We start from the raw sequence: 25,234 nt of genomic DNA, 5'->3' as shown, positions 1-25,234 counted from the left end.
AGCTTGAGGCAATGGTAACATTTTTCCACATCATGTGTGGAAGGAAGACAAACCACACAAACAGAATGAGGATCTGTTTTGGACATCTTCTTCCCACAGGAAGGGCACTTGTAGAATAAAGGTGGCATAACTGACTAAAATTTTTCTAAAGATTTAGTCAGAAAAGGTAGAAAAACACCACCAAAAGCCAATTCTGTCAAAAAAGATAAGAAAACACCAAATTCTGACTGAAAACAGTCAAATTCAGCCAAACTCAAGTTCCAGGTTCCTCACAGAACAAGCCGGAAAAAAGAACTGACCTAACTGTCAACTCTGGTGCATAATGGGAACAGAGTTCCCCTGGAGGCCTTAAAGGCAAAGTGTTCAGATTCTCTGTTGCCTTAAAGGCGAGATGTCAGTCTGATTTTCTATACAGCGATAGTTTTTCTGTATGCAGTCTTCTTAGGCTAATTGCCTTTTATTACAAATTCTTTGATGAAAATAAAGGTTTTCTGCTGATTATGGAATGCTTTTGAGGCTCATGCCTTTTTATTGCATTATTTATATGATTTATTTTCATACTGCAGAAAAAATGTAATTATGGCTTTATTAGCCTATGGGTTATGTTTGGCTGCATTTTATTAGTTATACATATATATGTGTATAATTTGGTTAGTACTATGTACTACTATTATATGTATTTACACATATATATATATATATATATTTATTATTATATGTTCCGGGTTCCCGCTCATGGGCGGAGATTATTCAGTGCTTATGACTTTAATGAGTATACCCCTGGAAGAGAACTAGGATTACAGGTAAGTAACTAATCCATATTCCCTCAATGAGCAGTCCCTCCTATGTCTGTCAACATGTTTCGCCGCCCTCCCGTGGCTTCCTCCACAGGACCAAGAGGATCCCTTCTACAATCGCTATATAATAAGGAGCGATGTCAATAAGGTATCTAAAAATAGGGGTGTCTAAGAAAAGTAGTGTATATACATGTAATTATTACTATGTGGTAAGCATGCCAAATATCCATGCAAAGTATACAATACCTAAATAGGTATTCTACTTTGTAATCTGGAAGAAAAACACAGTATTAAAAAGCAAGACATAACCATCATCCGTCGTAATCGGTGGTGACCTGTAAGGAAGGTGATATGTGGTGATATATTTTCCTTATCCGTAATAGTGATGCCATAACTGGTGCTGTGTCCTGCTGGTAGAAAAAGTTTAAATGCAAACACAAACATACATTGAACATAAAACATAACACTCTATATCAAAGGACCGGTATTAGCGAGTCCAAAAGATGTTTAGTGCAGCCTTAGAAACTAATAGTATTACTTAAATAAGCATTGTGCCATGAGAGACAAGTAAAATTGGTAATGAGGTTGTCTACGTACTTGTTCCCTAAGGAGATAATGCCCCATGAGCCTTAAAACGGGTGGGAAGGGTGCCTATAGTCCCACACTGCGAAAGGAAAAAAGGGTAAAAACTTATTGTTATTAAATTCCGTTGATCGTTGTCTGGTCATAGTTTAACCTACAGGTGCTACGCGGCTATGTCGTACTTACTACTCCAAGGACACTGCCTCTCCTGTGTTTTGCCTCCCCGCGGCTCCGTTGAACAATGGGACTGCGTTGGGAGGGTCCTTAAGTAGTGAGGTTAATTGGCACCATTGCCGCCAAATTAGTATTTTATTGTGAAACAGTGTTCACCTGCTGACAGTCCCCCGGAAGAAGTTCGGACGAACTGCTTCCTGTTGCTGGTGTAGCGTGGTTGCGATGCTGCAAAAAGCGTGTTGATGACTACACTGCCAACCTCGCTGGTGCAGGTGAAGAAAGACTGCCCTCTGCGATTCACTTTGAAGAAAGTTGAAAACGGTTCCGCTCTTCGTACAAGGTGCTAAGGGTGTGCGAATGGAGAATAACCGGTACGTTCTCAAAAACTGATGTGCATATAAAGTAGAGAAAAAAGCAATCACACAAAAAGGCTAAGGGGGTGCGTATGGAGAATAACCAGTATGTTCTTCAAGACTGATATATTTCTAAAGTAGAAAAAGCTATCAACCAGAGAATACTCATAGGGGTCATAATATAAGTGGTTCACGAGGTGTTGGGATAATCATAAAAAGATTCAATGAGAGCCACTGTCCCTAAAAAGTTGGCATATCCATGTGTATTCAAAAAATTGTCACCACTGCTGAAAGGTCGGAATAGGGAGGAAAATTATTTCTCTCTTCTTCCCAATGGGTGTCACATGGTAGGTGTACATGTAGCCAAAGACAGTGTAGGTCCAGACCTCGGAGGGTCTCCCCTATTGCCACTTTATTATGATAGAAGGGCAGATGATTAAAACCCATGGAGTCACTATATTGCCGGTACAGGCTGACATTCATCAGGCAGTCTTTAGGCACCATAACTCAGATAAACATGTTAATTCTTACAGACAAGGGTTTTTTAGAAACTGGGAGGGTACAGGTAAATTGACCCCAGGGTGTCGGTGTTGAGACCATCAATGTGTGTCCCCAAACGGTACCACACTGTACCTTTGTACCTCCAATTAGCACCTCCCTGGCCACATGCAAGTCCCTTGTGAAAGGTAGCATGGGTACTGTGACCAGTGAAGGCTTCTAAGGGCTTCAGCACATTTTGTAACACCCTTAGAAGTCCTGTACCTTAACACACACACTCTGCCATTGCAGGCTGCATATTTTGGTGCAGAGAAAAGTGAGGAGTCGACATAGCACACATTACTGTGTGCCATGCCGCAACCCATTGCCTGTTGTACAGGTAAGCCAACCCTCTAGCTGGGTGCACTATACTACTGGTGACGGTACAGTTGCATGAGCACTGTACCCTAATAGTGTCTGAAGTCCATTCTTTGACATTGTACGTGCAGTTTGGTAGCAAACTTCTCAGCATAATAAACCCACACTGATGGCAGTGTGGGATTTATTATACAATGCACTCAGAGGGCATCTTAGTGATTCCCCCTGAAAAACGACCAGCCTCTGGTGGGTTTCCTGATGGGCAAACACCAACCTGCCACCACAAGACATGTTTCTGTACCTCCGGGGTGGGAGCCTTTGTTTCCTGAGCTAAAAAAACAAAGCCTTTCCTGGGCGGAGGTGTTCACACCTCCCCCAGGTCAGGAAGAGCCATCTTTGGCAGGGGAGTTACAAAGGCCTTGCTGCCTTTGTAACGCGACCCCAGCCTCTCCTGTTATCAGGAGCAGGCCCCCTTCTCGTCTCCCTTCCTTTTCGGCAGGAAGAAAGGTGGGAAAAATTAGAGCAGCCTAGAAGGTGTGCCTACCTCTGCCAACCCCACCCATTAGGTGGGGGAGGTGAGGTGAAGCCCACTCTTCAATGCCTGCCATCTTGCAGATGGCAGGCACTCTCCAATCAGGTTTAGGGATTGTGCCCACTCCCCCACGTGGAGTGATCACACCAAGCGTGTAGTTACCCTAAGGTCAGTAGCTCATTGGTTACTGGCCTCGAGACCTCTTAAACGCCCCCTATATACAGTCCTGAACCAAGAAGGCAGATTCCCACAGCCTACAAAGAAGGAGGAAAGAAAACACCCAGCAGAGGAGAATGCAGAGACGAAGTGAATTGGCCCCAGCCCTACCAGCAAGTCTGCAGTTTCCAGAGATCCTGCGCTAAAAGTCGCCTAGTCCTGCAGTCAGCGACCTCCAGAACCCCTGGGAGCACTGACTGCCTTCAACAAAGACCGGATCTCCTGTGAATAGCAGCTTGGTTCAAAAGAAACTCCCAAGACAGACTCTGAGCCTGCTGAGGACGAAGAAAACTGATGCCTGGAATCACCACTGTACACAACGCCTACAGCTCCTCCAGGACTCCCCAGCGTCGCCTGCAGCCTCTGCACAGAGACCCCCTAACCGCGAGTGGCCCGGTAAGGTGAAATCTGACCTCACAAGACACCCCTGCCTCCAGCCGTCCTGTGCCCTGGAGAACAGAACCTGAGGTGCACTACGTCCCCGAGCCCTCCAACTTACCTGCCCAACTGTTGGTCCTTTCTGGAAGACTTCCTGGGCCGAGCCGGCAGCTAAAAACAAAAACCGGCAACTCTCATTGAAAATAACAGGGCACCCAACGTCAAAACAGCATCCGGCCACCCCTGTACTGCTGAGGGCGCACCTTGTGTGCTAAATCGGATCCTCCTTTGCCCTGAGCCTAACACCAGGAGCTTCGCTCCCACAGCCTTGAGGCCTGCTCGTGAGAAGCCACCAACCGGAGACCCCCATACCCCATTGGATAACAATAGGCCTCAGCCCTCTGCACCCGGCCGCCTTAGTGCCACTGAGGATGCTTTGAGAGTGCATCCTCGACCTTGGGGGAACCCTAGTTCTAACAACAGAATATCAACTCCAAAACCTAAATACTTACCGATAAACTGATTACAATGTTTCCTCCCATTGGACTGTATTGAATGCTTTTCTGTGAAAAATCTTCTGTGTGGAGTTGGTTTGTATGAAGGAACCCAGAGCTAATACCTAACCTGCCTATTGCAATGGTTTTTCATTGTGTACCATGTAAATAGCAATTAATTTGCTAAAATATAAAGAGTGAAAAATAGGTATCAAGGACACCTATGTATTTCTGAAATGGGGACAAAATATAGAGTTTAGAAGCAGTAGTTATTTGTACATCTCTGAAAGTGTGGGTACCCATACTGGCATGTGAATGATAGGACATTTTTTAAAGTGACTTATTTTTTACACACTGTCATACATTTGGAAGGCAGAAATGCATAGAAAGTTGATAGGTAATAACAGTTGCTCTACAAATCTGTGTTCCCATAAGACTCCCGATAAAAACGGTACCTCACGTGTGTGGGTAGGCCTAGTGCTAGCGACTGGAAACGGGCCAAAAGCAACGTGGACACACCACATTTTTACAGTGAAAACTGACCCTTTTTTTGGCAAAATGCCTGGCTGTAGATTTTTAACCCTAGCTCTGCTGGCACATAGGGAAACCTAGCAAACCTATACATTTTTGAAAACTATACACCCAGGAGAATCCAGGAAGGGGTGACTTGTGTGCCTCTCACCAGGTTGTTACCCAGAATCCCTTGCGAACCTCAAACTGTGTCAAAAGAACACATTTTCATTACATTTTTGTGATGGAAAGTTCTGGAATCTGTCTGGATTCACACAGTTCCACCCAACCCGCATTCCCCAAAGACGCCTGATAAAAATGGTACCTCACTTGTGTGGGTAGGCCTAGTGCCCACGACAAGAAACGGGCCAAAACCCAACGTGGCTACACCACATTTTTACAGTGAAAACGGACCCTTTTTTTGCAAATGTCCTCGCTGTCGATTTTGAACCCTAGCTCTGCGGGCATCTAGGGAAAACTAGCAAAACTATACATTTTTGAAAAACAGACACCCAAGGGAATCCAGGATGGGGTGACTTGTGTGGCTCCCACCAGGTTCTGTTACCCAGATTCTCTTCACAAACCTCAAACTTTAAAAAAAAAAAAAGAAATTTCACATTTCTGTGATGGGAAGTCCTGAAATCTGCGTGGATCCACAAAATTCCAGCCACCCTGCATTCTCCAAAGTCTCCTGATAAAAATGGTGCCTCACTTATGTGAGTAGGCCTAGTGCCCATGACAGGAAACCGCTGTGAGAAAGTGCCATCTTTCTTGCATTGGTATGCCCCCACTTTTTGCTGAACTGCTGATGTGCTTTGACTGAGTGTGCCCAGGGCTCCTGCCAACCAGGTACCCAGGGCCTGGGTCCCTTCCCTAAAACTGTGTTGAACCTAAAACCCAATTGGCATCTCTGGCCACCTGTCAGTCCCTAGTAAATGGTACCCTAGGTACCCAGGGCATGGTGACCAGAGAAGACCCCTAAGGGCTGCAGCACTTATTGTGCCACCCTTAGGGGCCCTGCACCCTTACGCCCACACCCTGCCTTTGCAGGCTGAGTGTCTAAGTACAGAACTAAACAAAGAGTCGACATGGCACACATCCTGTATGCCATCCCCACAAGACCCACTGCCATGGCATACCCCAGTCACTCCTCTAGCTGGGTGCCCTATGCCAGTGGTGTGGGCACAGGTGCATGAGCCCTGTGCCCCTACAGTACCCAGGGCCATTCCTGGGCACTGTAAGTGCAGTGCTGCCATTAAGAGTATATGGTGCTGGGAAGTCGACATTACGAACTCCACAGCACCATGATGGCCCCACTGAAGACTGAGAAGTTTGGTACAAAACTTCTCAGCACATTAAACCCGCACTGATGCCATTGTGAGATGTAATGTAAAATGCACCAGAGGGCATCTTAGAGATGCCCCCTGAAACCTAACCTACAATCCACGTCTGGACTGAGAGGCTACCTAGGCTGCCCCACAGCAGACATGTTGCTGGACCCCTGGGTGGAGAGCCCCCCGCTCTCCTGGCCTGCAACAATGCGCATTCTGGGCGAGGTGCTAGGTCTCCGCCCCCAGGATGGACAGGGGGAAGCTTTAAAGGCCTGCCACCTCTGTGAGCTTCTCCAGACCATTTGCTGTACCCAGCAACTGGCCCCCACCGGTTTTGACCCCCACTCTGGAGGGAAGACCGGCGGGAAACCCTACGTCAGGAAGGGGGGTGTGCCAGCCTGTGCCAACCCCACCCCTCAGGTGGGATAGGCGAGGTGAAGCACGACCCGGGCTCCGGTTATCATGAAGATGGGGAGCCCTGCCCAATCACAGCTAGGCTCCTGCCCCCCTCCCACAGGAGAGGAGCAGACTAGGGGGTGTACCCACCCCAGGACAGGGACCTATTGGTCCCTGCCCTTGACCTACCTGTAACACCCCTAAATTCAGTATTTAGGAGCTCCCTGAACCTTCCTTCCTCAGATCCCGATAAGAAAAGAAGAAAGAAGATCAAGCAGAAGAAGACCCACCGTGCAGCTGTTAACAGGACGACACCCACTGACTTGGCCCCAGCCCTACCGGCCTGTTGATCCTGGAACCTGCTCCTGCTTAATCACAGGGACTCCTGCGGACAGCAACCTTGGGACCCCCAGAGGACCTGCCTGCCTTGACCCTCTTGAAGACTGGGACTCCCATAAGCAGAGGCTCTGCTTCAACAACCATACCCCTGGTGCCAGCCAAGAAGCACCAGACCAACCCACTCTGCACCCTCCGAGCCCGGCCAGTGTCCTGGTGATCCAGGACCACAAGGACATCCCCCCGGCGACTGGGACCCGAGGTCCAGTGCCCAAAGACCCTCCTCGACGAACCAGACGACGCCTGCAGCCTCAGAACCAGGAACCCTCGAACTGCGACCAGCCGAGGGTAAAATTTCCCGACGCCCAAAGACACCCCTGCACCCGGCGCCCTGCAGCCCCCTGTGCCTTCCTTTGGGGTACCTACCTCTTCTCCAAGATCCAAGGTTACCTCTCGAAGTGGTGATCGCACCTAAAGAATCACCGTCCCTGAGTCTGCAGCCTTTGTTCCCTTTTTACCTTTCTCTTTGAATAACATTGAGCACTCGACGCCTCAAAAGTACCCTGCACCTAGCCGCCCGAGTGCCCCTGGCTGTGCACCCTGTGTCCTAACCTACTTCCCCATTTGCCCTGAGCAAGTGACCAGGAGCCCAGCTCCCACAGCCGTGTGGCCTGCTAGCCAGCAGCCACCAACCGAAGGCCCCCTGCCTCTCATTGGATAGCATTGGGCCTAACTACCTCTGCACCTGGCTGCCCTTGTGCCGCTATGGGTGTACCCATTGTACCTACCTGACCCTGGGGGACCCCTGAGTCTATGCCCAGAACCTTAACTTCACTGGTTGAGTACTCACCTGAAAACCAATAACTCACTTACCTGCCGTAGGATAACATTGACTGGTTTGACTCGAAAAATCTTTTAAGTGTCTACTTTTGAAAACTTGAAATATTCCTTAAAAATCATACCTACTACTGAAACGTAATACTTACCTGTCTTAAGTAGTGATCCCAGTGCTGGACCTAGGGGCCCAGTACTGGGTTACAAAAGTAATGAGAACGTACTTACCTATAACCTGAATTTTCTCCCATTGGATAACATTGCTAGATTTTCACTGAAAAGTTTCGAAATACCTTTATATTCTTTAAAAATCATTGCAATAACTAAAACGTTTTTACTAAACTGTTTTCAGCTTAGACCCCAGGACTGAATGCAGGATCCAGTCCTGGAATTACAAAAGTAATCTATAAAGTAATCAGCTGTATTTATGTAGAAAAACCCATTGAGCTCAATGTTAGATTGTGTTTAGAATTGTGTTGCCTACTGCAACCCCTTTACCTATTGTGTCTGCAAAGTACTTACCTGAGATCACTCAGAATTGAGAAAAGTATATTTTGATACCTGTTGGTTCTAAAAATAAGACAACTATATCTTTTGACATAAAAGCCATTGGCCTGGAGTTCAGTCTTTGAGTGTGTGAAACCTTTTGCGGACTGAGTGTGTACAACAGATGCTTTACACTGTCCTCTGGTACTGCCTTACTGCTCGACCAAGCTACCACTTTTGAGAGTAAGGTCAGCCCTGACTTTAACCTCTGTTATACCTCTGGGGTTGGTGGCCTCTATACACCCTGTACCTTACTTTGGTCCAGTACAAATAGAGCCACTTTCTCACAACATCTCACAATGCAACATGGACACATCACATTTTTCCAGTGAAAACAGACCTTTTTCTTGCAAAGTGTCTAGCTGTGGTTTGGAACCCTAGCACTACTGGCACCTAAGGAAACCTAGCACACCTATACATTTTTGAAGACTAGACACCCAGGGGAATCCAGCATGGGTTGACTTGTGTGGCTTTCACTAGGTTCTGGTACCCAGAATGTCTTGCAAACCTCGTACTTTGTCAAAAAAACACATTTTCCTCACATTTCTGTGATGGAAAGTTCTTGAATCTGTGTGGATCCACAGAATTCCACCCAACCAGTGTTCTCCAGAGTCTCGAAATAAAAATGGTACCTCACTCGTGTGGGTGGGCCAAGTATCTGCGACAGGCAAGAGCCCAAAACGTATTGTGGAGACATCAAAATTACCTATCACAAAACAATTTAGTTTTGCAAGGGGGCCGGCACTTGGGTTTTTGGCCCTGGGCTCTGTGGCCATCGAGGAAAACCTACCAAACTCATTTCTGAAAATTAGACACCCTGGGGAACTAAAAAGTAAAATTTTCCTCTAATATCTGTGTGTGAAAGTTGCGAGATCCCCACACGGCACACATTTCCTACCACTCAGCTTTCCCCTTAGTCTCTCGATAGAAATGATAACATATATGTGTGGGTGGGCCAAGTGCCTATGACACGGAAAGGCCAAAAACATGTAGAGATTGAGGGGGGCCCAAAGCGGTTCCAAAAGTGCAGTGTGTTTATACTTTTTTAGGCTTACGCTACTTTGGGCACCCACACAAGTGAGGTTTCAATTTTTTCAGGGGACCAAGGGGAATTCTGGGTAGTAGGAAATTTGTGCCTGCGCAGTGATCCTACAATTTACCGACACAGAAATGAGTGGAACATTTCTGTGACTAGTAAATTTGAGGTTTGCAGGTAATTCTGGGTAACAAAACGCTGGGGGATCAATGCAAGCTCCACCGCCAGCCAAGAGTCAGTACATGCATACCGCCATCCACGCACACCACCTGCCAAGCGACATCCACGCACGCCGCCAGCCAAGCACCATCCTCGCATACCGCCAGCCAAGCAGTGCCGGACTGGGAAAAGCAACCAGCCATGGCAGTTTGCTGCTCGGCCGGCCCTCGGAGGGGGGGTTGCATGCTTGCAAAAAGCACTGCTCCCGCTTTTGTTACTGCAGCCTGATATTGCAGCACTGTTGCAAAACTGGCCCCCAGTGACAAAACCGTCCCCCACGGGTAGAAAACCGGCCCACCGGGGAAACGTCCGGTGCCTACTATGGCCAGTCCGGACCTGCAGCCAAGCACCATTCATGCACACAGCCACCCAAGCACCAGTGCATGTACACTGCCAGCCATGCGCCATTCCACGCACAACAACAGGCAAGCGCCAATCTACACACACCGTCATCTAGCGCGAGTCTACCCACACCATTATCCAAGTGCAGGTCCCCAAACATTGTCAGCCAAAGGTCGGTACACGCAGACCGTCAGCCAAACTCCAGTTTACACACAAGCAAACTCTTCCTGGTCTCTAGTGGTTTTCTGCCCCTGCTTTGGTGCAGATGAGAATACAAATATCACAGCCACAATGTGTGCCTAAAAAAAAAAAGGTAGAGACCGTTGCCTATGGGGCTTCTCACTGGCATGCCCATAAACATATCCCTGGTGTCTAGTGGGCTTTCTAACCCCGCAGGGGCAGATAAGAGACTATTGCCCCGATCTGCCTTCCGGGGGGGGCAGAAATCATTTTTTGGCAGTGGGGGCATGCCCATTTTTTGCAGCCCCCACCCTTGCGCATTAAAAAATAAGCAACAACATCTCTTTTGCCTAGTGGGTTTTCTGTACCACATGCGGCGGAGGTGGAAGATGACTGGGAGGGGTCCGAGGACCCTCTTGCTCGTCAGTGTGACTCTGAGCAGGACTGGGCGTACGAATTAGAGGACGCCGGCGACCTTGACGTCTCAGCTGACCCGGGGTTTGCCTCTCCCCCGCCTATCATGGAGGAGGGCGCTTCTTACACGATGATGCTTATTCGGGCAGTTGAGGTCCTCAACCTTGCTCTCACCACGGTGGCCCTAAAAACTAATCTCCTCACTGAAGTGTGCTCCAGGCGGCGTCCACTTCGTTGGAGTCCCTGCTGCCATTTAATGACGCCCTCACTGACGTCTTGTTGGGTACTTGGTCACGGCCGGCCACAGGGGCCCCTGTGGATAAGAACATCGCCAGGCATCATCGCCCGGCGCCAATTGACCCTGCTTTTCTGACCACTCACCTTACGCCCGAGAGCCTGGTCATACAATCTTTGACGTCCCAGAGTGCCTTTCCCACGGCTCCGCCGGATAAGGACTCTAAGAAGCTGTAGCAGTTTGGCAAGCAGTTGTTCTCTTCGGCCAGCTTAGGGCTGCGGTTGATAAACACTGCATGCCTCTTGTGCCGCTATTCCCACGCGGTGTGGGATACCATTGCACAGGTGTTGCCTCAGTGTCCTGAAGAGATCTAAGCTGTGATGTCCCAGGCTGTTGCCGAGGGTAAGGATGCTGTTAAGTTTGCCATTCGGTGTGAGCTGGACACCGCGGACTCTTTATGGAGAGCAATCTCCACAACAGTGGCCCTGCATCACCATGCCTGGCTCCAGTCCACTGGGTTTTCGGGGATGTCCAGATTTCCCTCATGGACATGCATTTTGATGGTACTCGCCTGTTTGGCGATAAGGCAGACAGTGCGCTAGAGCGTTTCAAAGACTCTCTGGCTACAGCCAAGTCCTTGGGTCTCTCCTCCACACGCCTGCCCGTGTCTACCTTTCGTTCCTTTTGTGACAACGGAAGGGGCGCCCCTCCACATTCATTCAGCCAGAAGCCTGCGCAGAACCGACCTCTTCGTGGGCGTGGAGGCCGCCGTGCGACACAGGGGTCCAGCGTGCGTGTAAGTCCTGCTCCGCTCCCGTAGCATCTGCCTCATAGCATTCCTAGTCTGAGCTTTGGGGTGCACCCCACACCGGTCGGCGGCAGGATTAAACATCACCTCCCCCACTGGTGTTCTGTCACTTCGGACAGGCGAGTGCTGCAAATTGTCCGAAGGGGTTACTCCCTCCCCTTCGAGTCTACCCCCCCAGCCATGCCACCTCAGTTCCACCGCATGTCGGGGGATCACTCTGCGCTTCTCCAGCAGGAAGTTACGGCCCTCCTGGCCAAGGGGGCCATCGAGCTCGAGTGGTTGTTATTCCCACTACTTTCTGGTCCCCAAGAAGGACAAAGGGGGCCTGCGCCCCATTTTGGACCTCAGGAACGTCAATCGCCACCTCCAGAAGGAGAAGTTCAAGATGTTGACTCTGGTTCAGGTCTTGGCTGCCATCGACCCTGGAGACTGGATGGTAGCGTTTGACTTGCAGGGCGCATATTTTCACATCCCCTTCCTGCCAGCCCACCGGCTGTTCATGGTAGGCCAAGAGCATATTCAGTTTGCCGTGCTCCCCTTCGGCATTACAAGTGCCGCTCGGGTGTACACGAAAGTGACGGCGGTAGTCGCAGCTCACCTGCGCAGGTCAGGGGTGTCATTCTTCCCCTACCTCGATGACTGGTTGTTGAAGGCGGGCTCACCCCAAGCAGTCGTCTGAAACCACCTTCAGACTATGGCCGACCTCCTGCATCTGCTGGGGTTCTTCATCTATGTGCCGAAGTCGCACCTGAGCCCCTCTCAGAAGCTCCCCTTCATCGGAGCGGTTCTGGATTTGGCGCGGTTTCCACACGGTTTCGGGTTTATCCTCCTGAGCAGTGAGTCTGGGATATTCAGGCTATGATTCCGATCATTCAGCTTCTGTCCCGGGTTACAGTCAGGATGACCCTCCGGCTCTTGGGCCTGATGGCCTCCTGCATCCTGCTAGTGCAACATGCACGGTGGCATATGCAGGCTCTGCAGTGGGACCTGAAGTTTCAGTGAGTACAGCATCAGGGCAACCTGTCCGATCACGTCCAGATCTCAGAGGGCACTGCACGCCAATTGCAGTGGTGGCTCACGAATCGCAATTGGGTCAATGGCATATCCCTCTCCCTACCCCAACCGGAGCACACATTGGTGACGGATGCGTCCCTCCTAGGATGGGGTACACTTGGGAGAGGCGAAGATCGGAGCCCTCTGGTTTCCGGCGGAGTCCCAGCTCCATATCAACCTGTTGGAACTTCGGGCGATCCGACTTCCACTGAAGGCATTCCTTCTCTCTCTCTGGGGAAGTGTAGTTCAGGTGTTCACGGACAACACTACCGCCATGTGGTATTGCAACAATCAGGGCTGGGTGGGGTTGTGGAACCTCTTTCAGGAGGCTCTGCGCCTCTGGACATGGCTGGACCACCAAGGCATTACCTTGGTGGTGCAATACCTGGCAGGTTCTCTGAATGCCAGTGCGGACGAACTCAGCCGCCGGTGTTTGATGGATCACAAATGGTGTCTGAACTTGGACGTGGTACAAGGTCTCTGTCATCAGTTCTGCGTGTTGTAATTTCCAAGGCGGCACTCGCTCGGCGACGCTTTTCATCGCGAGTGGAGTTGCGATCTGTTGTACGCCTTTCTGCCTATAGCACTTCTGCCCAGAGTGGAGTGGTGTGGCTCACTGGTTACTCCGTGCCTACTCTAACTAGGGATCACACTCGGCAACTCTGGGCATTAGCTTGCCTCATCTCCATAACGGCCCCCCACATACGCCGGGGATGCCTGGTTTCACCTTGGAGATACCCAGTAGGGACCTCTCACAGGGAAAGCCAGGACAGGTTCCCCAGCGGTCTACAGCGCAGAGATACTCCTTCGGGAGTCGATTCTAGCGCTTTAGAAACCCACAATCAATCAATCAATCAATTCTGGTGGCTCCGGATTGGGCACGAAGATACTGGTATCCCGAGCTACTCAACATGGCGATCGATCCCCCCGTTCCGACTGCCTCTTCGCAAGGATCTTCTGTCGCAGCAGCAGGGGACGGTCCTCCACCCGAACCTGTCCAGCTTCCACCTCTATGCGTGGAGATTGAGCGGCGACAGTTGACAGCTTTCGATCTTCCTCCCGAAGTCTGTGATGTCATTCTGCCAGCCAGGCGTCCCTCCACTAAAACGGTATACGCCTGCAGGTGGAACAGGTTTGTGGCATGGTACACAGCGAAGTCTGTGGATCCCCTTTCTGCCCCACTTTCTGAAGTCTTTCTGTTCCTTCTTTCTTTGGCCTAGCAGGTCTCTTTTCTGGGCACTATCAAAGGTTATCTTCCGGCCATCTCCGCCTTTCTGCGGCTACCAGATCAGCTTTCTCTTTTTAAGTCCCTGGTTGTTAACCGTTTTCTGAAAGGCATTACGCACACATTTCCTCCTGTGCCGTTCATCATGTCTCAATGTAAATTAAACCTTGTCTTGTCATATCTGATGTGCGCTCCCTTTGGGCCCCGTCATAACTGCCCTTTGCGTCTTCTTACTCTCAAAACGGCTTTGCTGGTAGCCATCACCTCTGCTAGAAGAGTGAGTGAGCTCCAGGCTCTTTCTTCTAAACCTCCTTTCCTTCCTGTTCAACCGGACAAGGTGATTTTAATGACCCGTCCTTCTTTCTTGCCAAAGGTTGTCATGCCCTTCCGCATCGGGCAGACCATCACCTTGCCCACCTTCTTTCTGCCTCCGCATCCTTTAAAAGAGGAAGAGAGGCTCCACCGTCTGGACCCAAAACATACGCTCTCATTCTATCTGAAGCGCACACAAAAGTTCCGGGTAGTTGACTAGCTTTTTGTTGGCTACGTGGGTGCCAAAAAAGGTAGGGCCGTGCACAAACGGATCATCTCTCGGTGGGTCGTTGTCTACCTGTTACTCGTTGGCTAAGAAGGAGCCTCCTGTGGGGCTGCGTGCCCACTCTACCAGGGCAACAGCATCCACTGCTGCCTTTGGACGCGGCGTTCCCTTACAGGACATTTGTCAGGCAGCTACGCGGGCCTCGCTGCACACGTTTACCAAGCATTACTGCCTTGATAGTCTAGTCCGGAGAGATGGCTACTTTGGCCATTCTGTTCTCCATGACTTTCTGGTGTGATCTTGGTTCGCAGACCCACCACCGTGGTTGGTATTGCTGGGGTATCTATTCTTAGGTAAGGAATCTATCACTAACATATCTCTTTCAGATGCACAAGTTACTACTTGTGAAACGATATATCTGTAAGAGACATTAGTTAGTGATAGATTCCTTACCGCTCCACCCATCCTCCCTGTTCTGTGAACTGATTTCTAGGGTTAAGGACATTCCTTTCAGGGCCCTAGTTTCTTGGCACCAGTGGTCAGTTTCTTGCATGTCTCTGCGTTCCTGGCGCGGAAAGTAGTGTGCAGAACTGACGTCAGTGCGCATGGTTGGCCCCTAATTAGTCTCCGTGACGTCATCTTGGCGCTTACGACGCCAGCAACGGACTCGGAGCCGCACAACGCCACCTACTGACGCGCAGAGGTACTGCTAGTGAAAACTTTCCGTATCAAGTCTGACACCTGGGGATATTCTAAGGTAAGGAATCTATCACTGACTAATCAGACCCTCCAGCATTTCACGATTTCGCGATACGCAAAATAATCGCGAAATCAGCTGAAGAGCGCAATGGCCGCGATATTGAACATGTTGGCCGCGAAAATGGACTCCAGCAGGCAGCAAAAAAGATGGTGACATCTTATTGGCTGTACACGCACACGTCACTACGTGGCTCTGTACAGCCGTAATTGCCACCTGTTTACTCCTGTTACACGCCTGTACTGCATTAAGGGATTCATGTCCATGTGCTTTGGAAGATGAGGCGAGTCTCCGAGAATTTCGGGAAAGCCGGGCAGTGTTTGAATTTCAGCTTGAGAAAGTGCTCTTTCAATATGTATAAATAAAGCTGCATTACGGAATTATTACGAAGAGCGCAGGGCTCGGTACATGTAGAATTACAACCCTTCCTCCCCCACGAAGCTGAGTACTTGAAAGTTCTGCGGAGGAGCGGGGGCTTCTCCTACCCACCCGCCACCCAGCTCCCTGCGACACTTTGCTCTCCCCTCATCCTAGCTTGCTGAAGGAAAACCGTGACCTCAGCAAGCGGTTCTTGCCTTCTCTTAACTTTCCTTCACTCGTTCCCACGTTAAATGGATAAAAAATAGGAAAGGAACATTTTGTTGGGAAGGTCATCTTTCTCGGGCATTTTCTTCTGTTCCGACAGCAGCCTCAGGAAGGAAGGGGGCGGGGGAGAGGGGAGGATTGGGGAGGATTGTTGGTCAGTGGTCCGTGGAGCCCTATGACCTCCCCCATCCAAGCTTGCCGAAGGAAAACCGTGACTTCTGCAAGCGGTTCTTACCTCTTCATTCGTTGCCTTTTGAAATGGATCCAAAAAAGAAAGAAACATTTTTTTGGAAATGTTGTCTTTCTCTGGCATTTTCTGTTCGAGCTGCAGACTCGGGACGGCAGGGGTAAATAAATAAAAGATACAATACAACACATGGAAAATAACTGCATGCAACTAGACATAGTGTTTGCAAAGTGACCAGAATGTTTTCTGTCACATGCAAAGACATTAGCGACACTTTACAGAATGGGCTAGTTAATAGCGCTGTCGTTTTAAACTCTTTCCTGTAACAGCATTGTAGGAAGAGAGGGTGAGGAGATGATGTCTCCATGGCCAGGGGTGTCTCCAACATCTCCATGGTCCGGGGTGTCTGACGTCTTCATGGTCAGTGGGGTCTCTGACGTCTCCATGGTCAGGAGCGTCTCTGGGGTCTATTGTGCTTGACTGAGCCTATGCTCCTCGAATGTTACCACAAAGGAGAATATAGCCTAATAACTCAAATAAAGTATAATGCCTATTGCATAGTTAAATATTCTGCTAAATCAGTTTGCGTAGATTTAAGGCTGAAAAGGAATGATTAAGAGTAAAATAAAGTGCCGCAATAATGCTGCTAAATTTCCATTTTTGTGCCGCTAAATTTGCAAATCCTGGGGGGTTTGACTAATGTCTCTTACAGATTATCGTTACACAAGTAGTAACTTGTGCTTCAGGGCCCTAGTTTAATGGCACCAGTGGTCAGTTTCTTGCATTGCTCTGTGTTCCTGGTGCGGAAAGTCTTGTACAGAACTGACGTCAGTGCGTGTGGGCGCGTTTAAGTAGCTCAGACGACGTCATCCCGGCGCCAACGATGCACGGGGAGCCGCACGACGCCGCCTACCGACGCGCAGGGGTACTGCTGCCGAAAAAAAAAATTGTATCCAGTCTGACGCATGGGGGTAATTCTAAGGTAAGGAATCTACCACTACTAATGTTTCTTACAGATATATCGTTACGGAAAGGTAAGTAACTTCTGCATCAGGTACACTTGTCTGTTAATGAAAGGCAGCAATCAAACGCAGTTATGGGGATATATTTATTTAAGCTTAAGCCTGAAAGATACAAAGCATTTCATCTTCCAAGTATACGCTGCCAGACACAGCTAGTCCAATCTACTTATACCATTTGAACATCACTGACTTATATTGAAATGGCTGAGTCAGACATGCATGCACATAATAGACTGTGCAAGTGAAGCTGAAGTAAAATATTGACAGGAATCTTATCAAAGCATGAATACATTCTCCTAGTGCTGAGTACAGGTGTGGTTTCAACACCTGCTGTTTGTTCTTTCTTATCTACCTTATACTTCAGTTCTTGAAAACAAGGAGAAACTAACTAAAATAAACAATTCATGATCTTTTACCCTCTTTGGCCTAACTGCAAAAGTCACTGTTTGTACAGCTGCAGGGTTCATGAAATCACGATGTAGATGACAACATGAAGGACAGTTGTTCGCTATCTCATTTATGCTCCCACAAGTAGTTCTTCTAAGTGATGCTGGCAGGGCTAGTGCATAGCTGAGGGGAGGTGCATCGTGGCCAATAGTACGTCAGTGATTACCAGTGTGAGAACAGACTTTGAGACTATAGATTGAGGAATCCATCACATGCCTCTGCTGTGAGGGACTGACTTCTGTGCCCCGTTGAGTGTGGCCTGGTTAAAGTTGATAAGCAGCACAATGTGATCTGGAGGCAATAGTGAGAGGAGGACTTTGTCCTGAGTTATGCCCTTGTAAAGTGATCTCAAACAAAGATGAACATTCCATGGTTAAGCTTCCCTCCAGGTTATCCCGTGTTTTAACTTTCATGGAAATTGTGTTGATCTATATTTTCATATGGTAAGGGCAAAACACAATGGCTTTTTTATTCCTATTTCCTATCTCTGAGTGAGCTTGGTCTCCAGGTGACAATAAATCCCACCTTGGCAGGGACAAATAGGACGCTTTCCATCCAAGAGTCCTTTACAGCCCTTCCCAGTTCTATTCACTTTTTCCCCATCCTCCAGATGACATGACCTTGACAAGGAGATGGATAGACCTGACCGTTTGGGGCTATATGGGCCTCTGCTGATTGGTGGATTTCCATCCTTGACCTATAGAAGACACATTGCCTTTGTAAGGGTGGTCATTCTCATCTGCTTGCCATCAGCAAGTGTGGAGAGGCTGTGCTTTATAAAACAGAATATGCCAGTGGAATAAATCATGAAGAACGTGCAACTGAAGGTGTTCCCCTGTTCGAATGTGACCTGAGCCCATTTTGCTTTAGAAGACTCTAATAATATTTGACTGGTTATGGTGTCTAAATTAGTGGACAATGGACAGTTGTGGGAAGAAATACTGAAAATAAAGCTCTCCCATCTTTTTCTTTCTCTCAATCCATTGACTAGAAAGATGTGAGAACTGTTCAGTATTGTTTTCTCTAGAAAACACTATTGTAGTTTAGCTTTATTTTTATTATTCATATTTTCTGTTATTTGGACTCACAGCTAACCTGATGGGGAAACTTTCCGTGGTCCTATCTTGCTTTTATTGTTCTTGTTTTCAAAGCTAACTTGAATGGATGATTGAAATAAGTGTGGTCTTATTTTTGTTTAAAATGTTGTTTCATATAGAATTTATTAGCGGATAAACTGCCAGTTTTATACCTATGTCTTTCATTGTTCATGTCCATCTGAAAGAAACACTTTAGTTAGAGTCCTTACCTTAGAATAACCCCCAGGTGTCAGACTGGATCCGGAAAATTTTGCGTAGCAGTACCCTTGCGCGTCGGTAGGCGTCGTCTGCAGCTCCGCATCTGTCGTCCGCGTCGTTGGCGCTGGGATGACGTCGTTGGAGTACTTAGACGCCGTCCTCGCACGCTGACGTCAGTTCTTCTTTTTTCTGCGCCAACTAAGCGCAGGTCCGGAGAAAGCAGTACTTTAGTCATTTTTTGACTAAAACTTTTTGATCTTTTTGATCTCTTCTCGAGTCTTCACGACTCTCTGTGCCGGTAGTGAATGCCCGGGTTCAAGCCCTGTACCGTCTGATGTCATTTACCGATCCCCATCGCCGGTGCCTGTATTGCCTTGGGGCCGACAACGACGACCGGTCGTGCCCCGACTGCCGGGCCTTGACGTCGAAGGCTAGACGGGAGTGGTCCCGCAAGCGCCTCGAGCTCCGGCAGTCGGCCCCGCGCCGCACAAGGTCCTGGTCCAGGAGGGGGTCGAGGGACCGGTCGCGGGGCCACAGTCATCGAAGCTCGACGAGTCAACACCATTCGTCGGGCTCCACGTCCTCAGGTAAGAGGCACAAGAAGTCGAAGAGACACCATCGCTCTTCTGACTCCCCCCGACGCTCGCGCAACACCACCTCACTGGCTCCGCTGGAGCCGCAGGCGCCGCAGCCAGCTCCATACCCGCCAGTCCCTGGGCTGAACGCGACGCCGGAGGAGATCGAGGCCTTCCTCCTGGCCATGAGGTCCCTCTCTCCTCCGTCGGGTCCCGCGGGGCCTCCGGGCCCCGCGGCCCCGACTGGGAGTCCAAGCGGGCCAGGTGCTTCGGACCCGACGCCACAGGCTCCCGCTGGATCCGGTTTCCGGATCCGGGTCGCCGCTGGTCGAACTCACGACCCCGCCGGCGTCGACCCCCAGGGTGTCGCCCCCGGCGCCGTCCCCGCACAACGCCGTCCCTGATCCATCTCTCGGTCCGGGTCCGGCGTCGGACCGGCGTCGACCGATGCCGCATTCGACGCCGGCTGAAGAGCCTTTCCTATTTGATCCGGCTCCATCCTTTGACCCTGAGTTTCAGGAGATGGAGGAGGAAGGGGATTGGGAGGGGTCTGAGAACCCTCTGACACGTGAGTGTCAGTCCTTCCAGGACTGGACAGAGGAGCTAGGGGAGGCCAGTGGTCTTGATACCGCCCCTGACACAGACTTTGTCTCCCCTCCTACCGTGGCTACGGAGGAGGGGGCTGCTTATAGTGTGGTGCTGACGCGGGCAGCCAAGTCCTTGGCGCTTACGCTCCCCGTCGCTACTGTGAGGTCTAATATCCTCACTGAGGTCCTTAAACCGCAGACTGGCGCTCTGGAGCCTTTACTGCCGTTTAATGAGGCTCTCATGGACGTCCTGGTGGGCACCTGGTCCAGGCCCGCTACAGGCCCCCCTGTAGATATGAACGTCGCCAGGCGCCACCGCCCAGCTCCGGGTGACCCTAGCTTCCTGACCACCCATCCCACCCCCGAGAGCCTGGTTATCCATGCCTCTATTTCCCAATCCGCATTCCCGACTGCACCCCCAGATCGGGAATCCAAAAGGTATGAACAGTTTGGTAAGAAACTGTTTTCATCCCTCAGCTGTGGGTTGCGGTCGGTAAACACCGCTTGCTTTTTGGGCCCTTATACCCACTCTCTGTGGGATACGGTTGCGGCCGTGCTGCCAGAGTGTCCAGAGGGGACCCGGGCAAAACTCGCCCAAACCCTCGCGGAGGGACAAGACGTAGCTCGGTATTCTATACGATGTGGGCTGGATACCACGGACTCGCTGGGCAGGGCGATGTCAAAGACGGTGGCGGTTCGCCGCCACGCCTGGCTGAGGTCCGCCAACTTTTTGGCCGATGTCCAGAACACCCTCATGGACATGCCATGCCGTTTGATGGGACAGAGAAAACTGTACATTAATTTCATTGATTTGGAGAAAGCCTTTGACAGTCTCTGGCGTACACTGTGACCCTATGCCGTACTGCAGCAGATAGTTCTCATCTAGAGCTTCTATGATAATTTTACATGCAAGGTGGGAGATAGTGAGTACAGCTTTGAAGTCATGATCTATGTGAGACAGGGATGTGTGATGTCAGCATAGCATAGCTCTTAATCCTAATCATCAACTGGGGGATGCTAAGCACAACAGAAGACTAAGCGAGAGGCATCATATGGACCTTATTCTCTACACTGGAGTACCTTGACTGTGCAGGTGACCTAGCCTTGCTCTCTCACACTCACCAGCATATGCAGGAAAAGACGTCTCACCTCAACATCTATGCACAGCACGTGGGCCTGAAGACTAACTCAAAAGAAATCAGAAGTCATGCCACTCAACATACCAAACCCTTCACCAGTCAAGGTGGATGGAGAGGACCGAGCCATGACTGAAGAGTTCACCTACCTAGGCATTACTACCTAGGCATTACTATCAGACATGATGGAGGGGCAGGCCGTGACACCAAATGCAGACAGAACAAAGCCAGGAATGCCTTCATGACGCTGAACAATATGTGATGGTGAACCATCTCCAACAAGGGACTGCTCGGCAGATGCAGGCAAGAGAGAATGGACACCATCATTATGAGAAAAGGATGGCGATGGATAGGACACACCATCAATAGAGAATAAGATTCCATGACATGAACAGCTCTCCACTGCACCTCAGAAGGCAAAATTAAGAAAGGCGTGCCAAAGAACAGCCGGAAGCTAATAGTGGAAACAAAATGAAGATCCTGTACCACAGCTGGGACACTGTACTGAAACTTGCCCAAGAAAGAAGAAAAAGTGGAAGTCCTTCATTGCTGCCCTACATGCTAGTTGTCATAATGGGCTGTAAGTAAGTAGGCAGCATAGACATTACTTCTCATGTTTACAGTCATTGTACTGAAGCCACATTTGATCTTCTTCTTTAAACAATGGCTTTCGGTAATATGAAGATGTCCACGCAGCAAGTAATTTGTGTCTGCCATGTTAGGTTTTATGCTATACAAATACCACACGCGAACATAAATGTGAGTCAGGCAAAGTCTGCAGGTGTGCTCCTAGCTTTCTAACAGGTTACCATCACTTTGTGTACTCATCAGCAAGGTGTTTTGGTAAGAACTATGTCTCAGTACTTGTTGTGGTGGGCAGTGTTGCTGTTACTGCGGAATACAAACACTCCTATCCTTTTCATCATTTTTCAAAAAGTGACTGAAGTATATCTTTACATTAGGTGCACTCCAGCATTATACCTTGGTACAAGTATCCCAATACCTGTGTCTATATCTTTGGCTGTGGTGATGTGAATGCTTTTCTTTCTGGAGACTAAGTACACATTTTAACACGTGACTGATCGTAGCATGTCAGAGTAGACCAAGGCAAATTTAGAGTGGTGCTCCGGTCTAGAAAACTGAGAACTCAGCAGTTTCATAAGATTTCATTGTTCATTGTTTCGTCGGTGCTTTTTTTTATAACAAGGAAAAGTATTTTAATACACACAATGCTACATACTACACAAACATTACAAATACATTGCAAGTAGAATTACAGGGTGGAGCGCCTTCTGATTGGGCCTTCAAAATTACTAGGGTGGGATTCAAATTATGTATCACCCAGTGGTCAACTAACTCCATGAATCTAGTCAGTACCAGTTAACTGTGAAAAATCCTAATCCATTTATGCACTCTCCAGCCCTAGCCCTCAAAACAATACCCCTGCATACGCCAATAGCAAAAAGTAAAAGGCTATTCGCTATTAAAAGGTCCCTTTGTGTGGTATTCACAATAACAATATAATGGGCCTCAACTTGTAGCAGTGCATGGCAAAACCATACGCCTATTATTTTTAATAAGTAAAATCAAGATTTGCCTTTCACAATACAACAACCAAAACCCATGGGCTTTGACTTTAGCATTTTTCGTATAAAGCATAAGGCCAACAGTCTTTGATGTGAACATTTCTTATTTCAGCCAGATTGCCTAGCGAGCACCTGTGCCGCAAACAACGCGAGAGTTGTACCCTACAAGTACCTTCATTGAAGTTAGGCCCCGTTAAGTGGTTTACAGAAGGTGGCCCCAAGAGACTTGGGGTGACAGATTCTATCCCTGCACAGAGGGCTTGTAGAGGCACACCACTTCTCCAGCGACCTCCAGACACTGCTCCATGCCCCCATCTCTCGCCGAGGCTCCTTCAAAAGCAGCTGTGCATTATAGCCTTGCCACAGCTCATTCAAAAGTTAAAAATAAAACGTTTTTTTTCTTCAGTGGGTTAGAAGGAGGAGAGTACAAGCGATTCTGCATGGAGCGAGTTATTCAGCACACACAATAATCCCAGAAAGTGGAAAAGTAAAGAAAGTAATTTGTAGGCGTTCCATGAGGATGGCGTCTTCCTTTCAGGTATTTCTACTGGGCACGTACCTCCAGGGAAATAACATGGAAAAAGAAAAGGACCAGCTATTAATAGAGTTTTAATAACTGAAGACTGTCACTACATGGAAGGTCCTTGTGTTTCCCTCGGTTTTCAAACTGGTGCCGGCACATACAGTGATCAGTGGCAAAGAGAAAGTAAGTTCATGTCATGCTTATTAAAATATTTTTTTGAATATTAGGCAAGTGAGGAATATTAGCTTGCAAACCTCTACCACTCATTCCTGATTTGCCTTCAGTGTGGCACGCATCTTGTCCTGAGGTAGAACTGGATCACCAGCAAGATTGCAGAGGTTTTTGTGGGTTACAGGTAACAAAAAACACACTTTGGGCCTATCTTCCATTAATGGGAGATGATACTAGCATTTGGTTGCAGTCCAAAAACTCGTATTTTTTATTAGACACTATCTGATGCCACCCAGGTGCATTTCCATGTGAGCTCCATTAATAACAAATAGAAAGCATAGCTTTCGCTATTAGTAGATAGTTAGATTTTAATTATAAATAGATATTGAAGCAGAAGCCTGGGCGCTGCAAAAATGCAGAAAGTGGGACATGATGTCCCCTCTAGTAAATCTGCACAACGTCCGCAATGACCGCCCTGAACTTCTGCTGTTTTATAGTGTGGATTTATCTTTTGGGATCCGGGTCCTTCAACCTCTTTCTGACTGCGTCCTAGGATCCTCTCGTTTCTGTTACTTCACTGTTGATGGCATTTGTTGCCAGTGCACCTCCTTCCGCAGTCCTGACTAATGCCAATCCTGTGCACTGGCCTCATTTTATACGGTTCCATTTCCTGACGTGGTGTTGCCTTGTTCCTCGGTATTGTTTTTTGTTGCTTGCCTCCTGACCGGGTCTGATGCCTAATTTTCTGTGAGCAGATTCCATACAGCAATGAAGTTGTGGGGATAGACGGCATATGATAATGTTTGCTTGCAGTCTTTGGGTTTTCTTTACATTCTGTCTCTTGTTACTACTCCACGGACAATCGGCTACTGGTACTTATTTTTCCACCATCCTCCTGATCTTTCGCCAGGTGCAGTAGGACTACTGCTTTTGTATAGGCACTTATTTTGGGCCTGCAAAAGGTCACTGATTCACAATGAAACAGCCACCTCCTACTTAAACAGTAGTACCTCACTCCCCTACCTTTCTGGTTTGAAACTCATTGACAACATATTTTAACTGAATGTGGTATTAGCTATACGTGATGTTTTCTAATAGAGACTTCTAATCGCAAATCCTTCAACTTGTGAATGTTACCAGGTGCTAACTGGATCTGGAAACTTTGGAACTTGTGGTTCTGCTTAGGCTCAATCCTAAACCCGATATGAAGTCAGGGTCACTGTAAATGCACCACCTCTGCTCACTGACCCTAGTTCCTTTCTTTCCACGCCTGCCAACGCTGATCCAGAGCTCTCGAATCCTGTCATTCCTACACAGAATTTTTTCCATCAAAGTTTTTCAGTGTACGGACACGCTCAACCCCTAAAACAACAGGATTTAAGCTGCTTCATGATAGTCACTGGCAGTTGTTGGTGACCGACACCCATGACATTTGGCTCCAAACACGTGATGTGTCTGTGCTGCGCAGAAATGAATAAAAAGGTCATTAGCGACCAGAAAGCCAAACTAGCAGTCACTGAATGCTGGAGGTTGAAAAAAGCGCACAAGGCCAAAGTCAAACGCATATGACGGTACTGGTCATCAAGGGCACGAAGGCCCTTCTGTTCCTGAAGCCACTCCCATGACTCTCATCTTTGAGGTCACCGGTCTCAGGTAAGTCGAGAAAGTCCTGCAAGAAGCATAAGAAATCCAATCATGGATCCTCTTTGTCACGCGACACCCACCACTCTGAGCCGTATTACACCCCTTGCACTTCTAAAATGCGAAGTCATTCCCCTACTGAAGAACCAGTCCAGATGCTAGTTCCGCTTTAGTCCCACCCCAAACAGATAGCCCGTGCCACAGCATCTGAAGGCAGCCGTGGGTCACATTTTCAGTGATACTCTCATTAGAAGTCTCAGAAGTGCAAGTTACTTGCCTTTTCTGGCAGAGACTAAAACCACAGATTCCTCGCCGACCCACTCTACTCCCTGTTCTGT

The 25,234-nt window shown here is 48.7% G+C and overlaps 1 protein-coding gene across 1 annotated transcript in view; it reads left to right on the top strand.

The window, feature by feature from the left end:
• SPAG9 (sperm associated antigen 9) overlaps positions 1 to 25,234 on the top strand; it is a 2,066,870-nt gene that overhangs the window by 1,238,498 nt on the left and 803,138 nt on the right. The gene's annotated exons all lie outside the window — the stretch shown is intronic.

Source organism: Lissotriton helveticus, chromosome 7 (genome assembly GCF_964261635.1).
Source record: "Lissotriton helveticus chromosome 7, aLisHel1.1, whole genome shotgun sequence".
Taxonomy (NCBI): domain Eukaryota; kingdom Metazoa; phylum Chordata; class Amphibia; order Caudata; family Salamandridae; genus Lissotriton; species Lissotriton helveticus.
Note: the sequence above shows the minus strand (reverse complement) of the source record. Positions and strands in the feature narration are given on the sequence as shown.